This window comes from Pollicipes pollicipes, unplaced genomic scaffold (assembly GCF_011947565.3).
Source record: "Pollicipes pollicipes isolate AB1234 unplaced genomic scaffold, Ppol_2.1 Scaffold_4942;HRSCAF=5838_pilon_pilon_pilon, whole genome shotgun sequence".
Taxonomy (NCBI): Eukaryota; Metazoa; Arthropoda; class Thecostraca; order Pollicipedomorpha; family Pollicipedidae; genus Pollicipes; species Pollicipes pollicipes.
In genome coordinates, this window is record NW_023596589.1 from 23,619 (window position 1) to 30,548 (window position 6,930).

The window sequence follows — 6,930 nt, forward strand, 5'->3', positions numbered from 1 at the left end:
AACAGAACAAATTGTGGACGACCTGACGACCCAGTACTTCAATGGAAACGAAACATGCAGCCGTGCCGACATACTAAACAAGGCATTGCCAGTTGTTTTGGCAAACTAGCCCGGCTAGTGATATGATACCCGCTTATGACTGCTCATCGCATGGATACTTAAGACGGAGAAATCCTTTGCAGCTACACAAGATGTGAAACATATGCACCACGAAGCCAGCATTGTGACACTGAGAATAATACACTATTACGAGGATCTACTGTTGAATTAATTCAGAATGAATTGCAAGCCGCGCATTGCAAATGTTAGTACTGGCTTATAATTTAACACAATGCATGTATGTCGAGCGCGATGAGTAGCCTGGAAACAAAGACTTCACTACCCAGCGCTGCGCGGATCTATCCTTTTCGTGACGCCGCCAACGTCGACCGATTCCGTCCGCTGCTAACAAGCATTCTTGAAGGCCGTGCTTGTTTGAGCCATCTGTTGCACATGTATGTCTGCTTATCTCGCCTCGAAGTAAATATTGCAAGTGCTTGCCAAGCTGCAGTGTTATCAACTCGACCAAACACTATTGTGCTCTACGAAAGATTGGCTCCCTGTTTCGTTCGACCATGGTCTAACGTTGTGGAGCCTGTGGGGAATGAAATGCGCAAATCTTGACGCTGTTCATTCATAAAAAATGATGAAAGACAGCCGGCAGAAATTACACTGGCATACGCCGACAAACTGCTGGACAAAACACTGAAAGAGGCGAAGTCCCACCCAGTATACGGGCATATCGCAAATTGCATTCCGAGCATACTTGACACTGTTCGTAGGCATGAAAGACCAGTTCTACCAACTACACGACATAACCATCGACCTGACAACATTTGTCCCAAACCATTTTGAAATCTGCCAAAGTTCAGCTCACTTCGGGTGTCGATAAAGTGCACGCCGTGACGTCCTGACGGCCCCGACGGGTCCGTGACAGTCCTTCGCGATGTCATGACAGAGACAGAACGTCCGTGACCGTCTGCGGCGAAATCGTAACGCTCACGCTCGATCTGTGGCAGTTCACCGCGTTCTCAGATTGAGCACGTCAGGAAAACTTGACAGGGATGATTGGAAGCGCTTCACACTATCGTGACGTTTCCCAGTCACGCTCTCCAGTGAGAGGGGACCGTGACGGTCTGACCTTTCAGCCCGTGATGGCCCAGCGACATTCAGCTCGACTGTACAGCCCACCCACGAAATCAGAGCCGAATTTCCGAATCCAGATCGGTTAGACCATGCGATGGAGCGGCGACCTCATTGTGTGGCGCCCAGGCCCAGACATGATGTCCACCGATCGCAGTCAGAGCGGTCGCATCATGCTGCCTTGCTGGCCGTGATGGTCCGGCGCACGCCGGCCGGATGGTCGGACAGCTGCAGTGCAGAGCTCATCTCCCCGCCTTTTCGTACCGTGCAACGCCATGGGGTTCATTTCAAAGCTGCCAAAGCTTGGGTGCGCCTCCACGTCATGCTGGGCGGGATCCCGCGAGTGGTGCTTCGCGCCATTGCGGCAATTTCTTGTCGCGCGCACGTGGCTCATGGGGCATTTGGAGCGTTTGGAGCGACGCATCACCAGTTAATGTTCTCAGAACACAAGTTCACTGTAAATGTTACGAGACTCCATGGCACGACTCGCAGAGACATGGAGAGCTTTTACGTGCCGACGATGTGTCGTTCGTTTCCACCCCTGACGTCACGGATATGCCACTCGTCATGACAACGCAGCAGTTCACTGAAAGCGCACACAGAGATTTATACAAAATCAAGAAATATTATGGTGTCTTGCGTCAGCTTTGCAAATATTGGTTTCAGTAAGCCTTGGCCAAGCAGTAGCGTTGTAATAAACTTACATACATATTGCATCAGCAATATTTTTTGAATCTTCTGCGAAACTGAAAATGTCCTCAGTTATTTGTCAGGCTAGTTACTACGTGTCGTAAAAACCGCACCCGTCTGGAAGCTGACCTACATTTTAACTTACGCACAAGATGCATGCACCTGCCCTGACAACGCAAACGAACATCATCTTTAGAAACGACTAGCTGACGTGGCGTAATTAGTGTAACGGACGCGTAGGCTATCGTTTAAAATGATTTGTAGCATGCGCCGGCCTCCCACCTCTTCCCGAGTGCGCCACGAGCGGCTGACATTACAGGCGCGGCGGCCGGGGGAGACGGTCGGCGAGTCAGAGAACTCTGCTGGAGCTGAGCACACCGGTCGGCCTCCAAGTACTGGATACGAGAAATGGGTTAGGACGGTAGTGATGAGCGCACAGTTGCACATGAGAGGGCTAGTGCGAGCTTGCTCAGCGCCGAGTTTCCAGAGAGCTGGACGCTTCTCTGTGCGACGGAAAGGCTTGTGTCATACGAGCCAACGCTGGCGGGCCGCGACATTAGCTTTCTGCTCGCGTCCGTCGGGTCTTGTGATTTGTTGATGGGGGGGGGGGGGGGGCGAGGGGAAGGCTGAATAGGTCTGTGGAAAAATATGTCAATCGGTCATTGTAGCATGGTTAAGCCTTCATAACGGATAATCAGACAAAAGCTGCTGGGGGCGGGGGGGGGGGGGGGGGGCTGCGAGGACTTATCGATTCGGTAAAATCAGGACTAAGGAAAACGAAAACAATGTCTCGAAGCGTAGTTATGGACACATTTTTCATTGGCCAATCGTCTTCTTCGATCGCTAGCGTCAGACTGCCAGCCGCGTGCAAAGTTCACATGTGCCTCTTCCACGCCAGGCGGAGGGCTCCTGACGAGAAGGCCCGCGTTCAACCAGCGTTGGGAAATATTATAATGGTTTTTGGAACATGACGCTTGTGAAGGCAGTGAGACGCAAAACTGAGATTGGAAACTGGAATTGTTATGAAAAGAGTAGCACTCGCCACAGAAGAGATAGCTAGTTGCCAATAGCTCAGGTAAAAGGCAAGGCAAAGCTCTCATATGGTCTGGATAAGCTAAGAGCCACCAGCTCCCTCGATGCCATCGCAGACATTAGAACAAACTGAGACGACGCCAAGGAAGAGGATATCAATTTTACGCGGACCGATGTCACGTAGCGGTAAGAGGTAACGACAAATCGGTCCTGGGAACCGAACACGGCAGCTCTCAACACAATGACATGGTCCTGAGGAACAAACTTCAAGCAAAGATTACCATCAAAAACTGGAGGCGGTGATGGGTCTGGACATTGAGCCAGCAACCGGCTAAGAAGCTCAGTTTGGGCCACGGTATCGAAATTCGAGAGAGCGAACTACACCAGTCAGCCGTCCTCGGCGCATTATCGAAGCAGCTGTTATTATTACACTGACAATCCATTTCGAATGGCGATTATCTGGGTGAGTGTTATCAACGATTGCTTTTGATATAAGTGAGGGGATTTTCCTCTCGATATTTTGTATCCCTATAAAGCTTCGTTAGGGATAAATTGCTCACCTACTTACATCTAATATCCAGTACATAAATATCCAGCACATACGTATCGCGCACACCAACATTTAACCCCGGCATTTCCCAGAACAGACATGTGGCTTAACTACATGAGACTTCGCAATAAAAATACCGACGTCCACAGATTGATGCCTCACATATAATCGCAGTAGTCTCCCACAAAGTTGTTCGAAACTTTCATGGGGTGACAAGTGGTAGTTCCACGTTCAGAGCGTAGAGATTATGCAAATCGTCGACTAACTATTGGCAATTCATTGTTAGTGACGCCGTGTTGAGCGCGCGGAATGTGCGTGGTGCCCTCAAACCTTGTAGATATATTCGTAAAAGAGTTTTCCCAATGTTAGTCTATCGATGGGAGCACCCTGTTGTCTCTAGGTCTTTTCCAGATAACGGTATTCTTGTTTTCGGCGCTGGGTCAGTGTCCGTTGTGCGATGGTCAGATGCAGGCCAGCTTCGAGGTGGATGTAATTTCTAAGCCACGCAGCCCCCTAACTTAAAAGTACGTGAAACGATTACTTGTATCGAGAGGACTCATAAAATATGGCCAGCTTAGCAGTTGTATAAATTCAGCAGTATCTTTTGTTCTAAATCGCCGTCTATAACTCCTATGAACGAACTTCGGTCATCTAACATTTATCCCCCCACACAAAATGGCATAAATGGACCACCACCTGCAACACATCATCCCCCCCCCCCCCCAACCACACTATCTGCCCTGCCCACCAGTGTGAAAGACAAGCGACGCCCATAAAGCCTCAGCAGCTGAATGCGCCGTCATGGGGCCAATGACGAGCGCATGATACACTCCGACAATGAACGACATCGGAGGCACACGAGATCGTGGCGTCTTGTGTTCGCCTGCCGCATATGAATACTGCGCCGCACTACCGCACGGCCCGGCGGGCCAGCCCGCCTAGGCGCTCCGCGCCGGGTGCTCCGTGGCGGCGAGAAAGGCGGCCGGTGGAACAGCGGTTTTTCGGCGCTGTGAGTAACAAACATGCCAAAAACGGAAAGGTACTTTGGTTTGAAACATGCCGCGGTTGGCGTTAATTATGCTCATTTATTCAATGGTGTAGAATTTTGTGCTGACTGCTGACTCTTCACACCTCTTTCAAACTCGAAGATATAGCCGCGTGGAAATAAACACGAACGTGTGTGCAAAAGTATTAAGATAACATTATGTTATGTGCCTTTTCCCCGAACGATTTTCCGTAATGTGTCACATATTTTACTGCAAGGAGCAGAGCGGGCAAAAGGTGAGATAACGTAGTGAGATCGCATTGCACTAAGCCCGCCCAGAACACTTTCCGGTTAAAAAAGATGTTTGCACCATTAAAATTGCTCTTTACAAACATATGAACCCCCTAGTAGATAACCAGAGAAAACTTTCAACGGTTCTGAACGGTTCACCATGAAAAAGCAAAGAGCCAGACTCTAAGGACAATTTGATACAACATTTAAGATAGCATGGCTTACCGCATGAGGTTTTCTCTTCAAGAAACAGACATGCATGCAGCCCCTGGTGTCCTGTGGCCGCATTGACATGACCTGAATCTGTTAACGCTTTTGGGGAATTTTACTGTATTACCAGACTTTGCCATGACTTAGGATGCCCTGTGGCTCAGCTTAACATTTCATGAGCTTTTCACGCAAGGCTACAGGCCAAAGCAGTATGCGTGAACATTGAGTAGCCCGTGTACCCAAAATGGCATGCAGCCGGTGATTTCAATTGAACAGCAAGAGCGCGCGGGACTGAAAGTTATGCATCGTCGGACAATTTCATGATGTTTTGGCTTAGCCTCCCATCCCTAGAATCCAATGTTTAATCCTCGCCGTCAGTGGACTGTAGAGGAGCCTGCAAGACTTTACAGAATAATCCATCAACAGTTAGAGCACAATCCTGAAATTTTGTGTGACTGATTGTGTGTTATATTTATGCACGTTGTGAGAGTTTGACGGTTTCAATCTGAAATTTCATGGATCCGTGAGCTTTTTGAGGCCATGTCGGTGACATTTTATCGAAAATAAAGTTTATTTATCAAGAGGAATGTTCTCGATATATTTGCGACGCCAGGTCATCCAACGTCAAGCTAGGTCAAACTTTCACCTTCATAACCAGATCTGAGGTTTTGTGGGCAATGTGATTGAATCATTAGCGGCACATGTCTTACGGCTTTAAAAGCACTTTCTTATGCTGTTTTTCCCATTGATGGCTCTCGATTCTTGATAAGCCAGGCGAGTCAATGCAACAAGAGCCTTCACTGCTTTGATTCGAAATGACACAGCGCAAGTGGCACCTGTCGATGCACACTGTTGTCCATTACCGTCTGTTCCAAGAGATATTCAACGTCGTGTTCCGCTTCGACGTAACACGCTAATTCTCGCGAGAAGAGGAGAAGCCTAACAAATGCACGTTTTGCTCCAATGACTTGAGTTGGACGTCAAATGTCACATTTGTCATGTTTAAGTCGCATTCCATCTCATGTAAATACTCGCGCTCTCCACGGCCGTATTCCCCGCAGCGCCAGCTTGTTAAGTTTTCCAGATCTTCGAAGACATGTTAGAAGATCTCAGGATGTTAGGGAGCCTCTGATGCCACTCCCGTAGGACCAATATAAAAAGACTTCTTGTGGGGCGAGGGCGGTTAAGATCAGACATTTCAAGCGTGTGCTGACAGACATGGAATTAAAGGTTCTTACGTCATCCGTACCGGAACAAATGCAAAAACAAAAAGCAAAACATACCCTCATCGGACATTGCATTTCACCAGGCGATGGCGGATTAAGACCAACCAGCGGCTCACTCTGCACGTCAAACCCCTCGTACAGAAAAAAAAACAGCCTGTCAGCTGTCGCCCACTTCCTCGCTGTCCGCGGAGCCTGGCGCGCGATCACAGAACCAGAGCAGACCAGACCAGATGTCACAGACTGCAGGCGGCCTCAGCTTGGCCGGCAGCCGCACCTACCCCGGGGTGGAGCCGGTGCCTGCGATGTCAGCGACGTTCACCCGTCGCTGATCGTCTACTGGCCTGAGGCCGACACGCTTCGCTGAGAAATGTCCCTCGGCGTCGCGCGCCGCTCGCGCACCCTCCGCGAAACGGCCCGCCCCCAGCACGTCACGGGTGACGTCACCGACGTCGCCGGTGACGTCACTGCCCCGCCTCCGCGGCGGGCGAGCTCTGTTGGGCGCTGCGCATGAGGTGTCGATTGCGTCCCAGGCTAACTCTGAGGCCGCAGTCCTAGAAGACGATGGTGTCCGGCTGTGTCCGGGGCTCCTTTGACGTCAAGGGCGGAGCTGCCGACCAGCCAGCCGTGATGTAGTGGCAAGATCGCCGGCAGGAGGGGAGGGGAAGGGAGGGGGAGGAGTTGTTCTCAGGTGAAAAGATGACTTCTTGATTGAAGAATGGTCTGAAAATCACGGGTTCAGATTTTAGAACCCGGCCCAACCCAAT

The 6,930-nt window shown here is 50.1% G+C and overlaps 1 protein-coding gene across 1 annotated transcript in view; it reads right to left on the bottom strand.

Annotated features, from left to right (window-relative positions):
- Positions 1-6,531, bottom strand: part of LOC119101911 (neuropeptide F) — a 29,988-nt gene extending 23,457 nt beyond the window's left edge. Inside the window, exon 1 of the mRNA XM_037225301.1 lies at positions 6,445-6,531. The gene's annotated coding sequence lies outside the window, so the exon portion shown is untranslated. The remainder of the gene's footprint in view (positions 1-6,444) is intronic.
- Positions 6,532-6,930: the final 399 nt, after the last annotated feature.